This window comes from Limulus polyphemus, unplaced genomic scaffold (assembly GCF_000517525.1).
Source record: "Limulus polyphemus unplaced genomic scaffold, Limulus_polyphemus-2.1.2 Scaffold5403, whole genome shotgun sequence".
In the NCBI taxonomy this organism is placed as follows: Eukaryota; Metazoa; Arthropoda; class Merostomata; order Xiphosura; family Limulidae; genus Limulus; species Limulus polyphemus.
This window is the reverse complement of record NW_013671013.1, coordinates 48893-50935: the sequence shown is the minus strand read 5'-3', so window position 1 is coordinate 50935 and position 2043 is coordinate 48893.

Here is a 2043-nt window from a genome sequence, read left to right as displayed (position 1 = left end):
TTGTTGATATTTTACTTAGACCTATATAAGCTAGGCCCTTAGAAACATAACTTGTTGATATTTTACTTAGACCTAGATAAGCCAGGCCCTTAGAGACATAACTTGTTGATATTTTACTTAGACCTAGATAAGCCAGGCCCTTAGAGACATAACTTGTTGATATTTTACTTAGATCTAGATAAGCCAGGCCCTTAGAGACATAACTTGTTGATATTTTACTTAGACCTAGATAAGCCAGGCCCTTAGAGACATAACTTGTTGATATTTTACTTAGACCTATATAAGCCAGGCCCTTAGATACATAACTTGTTGATATTTTACTTACATCAACTACACATTTAGAGACAGAATTTGCTGACATTTTACTTAGACCTAGATGAGCCAGGCCCTTAAAACCAGAACTTGCTGACATTTTACTTAGACCTAGATAAGCCAGGCCCTTAGAGACAGAACTTTCTGACATTTTCCTTAGTTCTAGATGAGCCAGGCTCTTAGAGACAGAACTTGCTGACATTTTACTTAGATCTAGATAAGCCAGGCCCTTGGAGACAGAACTTGCTGACATTTTACTTATATCTAGATAAGCCAGGCCCTTAAAGAGAGAGCTTGCTGGCATTTTACTTAGATCAACTACACACTTACAATTAGGTCAGCTAGGCCTATACAGAAAGCACAGGTGTGAACACGTTTGATATTATATCCTCTCTATGAACTTTAACTAGCAGATATCAACGTGTCCGATATTATATCCTCTCTATGAACTGTAACTAGTAGATATCAACGTGTCCGATATTATATCCTCTCTATGAACTGTAACTAGCAGATATCAACGTGTCAGATATTATATCCTCTCTATGATCTGTAACTAGCAGACATCAACGTGTCTGATATTATATCATCTCTATGAACTGTAACTAGCAAATATCAACGTGTCTGATATTATATCCTCTCTATGATCTGTAACTACCAGATATCAACGTGTCTGATATTATATCCTCTCTATGGACTGTAACTAGCAGATATCAACGTGTCTGATATTATATCCTCTCTATGAACTGTAACTAGCAGGTATCAACGTGTCTGATATTATATCCTCTCTATGAACTGTAACTAGCAGATATCAACGTGTTTGATATTATATTCAGAGATACTAGTTACTGAATTGTGTGTATTAACATCACATACCATATATATAGGTCATGCGGTTTTAAAAAAAGGACTGCGGGGAGGGAGCAGGTCCCCTTAAGGTCCCCTTAAGTCCGCCTCTTCTCAGTTTGTGAAGACAAAGAACGAGATAATTGTTTAAACGTGGAATAAACAGCTAAATTCCTCGGATAATTGCCTTTAGCTAGAATATATATGGAAAATATTGTATATACTATCTATTAATCAATTACAATTATAGTAATTAAATTATATTAATCAAGTAATTAAAAAACGTAACAAAATTACATTATTAATATAACTACCTCAACCATAATTTTGAGAAAAGCTGGAAAATTAAATGAAAATTATGTAAAATAAGAGATCAAATTTCAGTTCAGTAGGAAAGTTTAATAATTGCGTATAATAAAAACAAATAATAATAAAATGTTGTGTAACGGTGCTTTGACCGATCTTAACTAATATATTTAAAACGTTTTTATTGCCATCTGTTGAGCAACTTTAAAACTATATAGGTAATTTTCACAGTAAACATTCCAAACTATACACGTTAATGTCATTCTTGGTTACTAAAAAGTTTACGTTATTTTTTAATACAGCTTTAGATCTTCCAACTGAACGCCAGCTGTAAAAAACATGAACAAATGCACAATAGTTTAAACAGCTGTGATTCAGTAGATCGATAATTCACAAAATGTTAACTTTACAGGAATTTTCGAAATCTTTACCATATAGAAACACTAATAACGAGATACTTTGAAAATTACAAATGGTAACAACTAAATGGATAACTTTCACAACGTTACTGATCTAAACGAACAATGTCATTCAAAACGTCACTGAAATAAAAGGATAACAAGCACAAAACTACTGGAACTA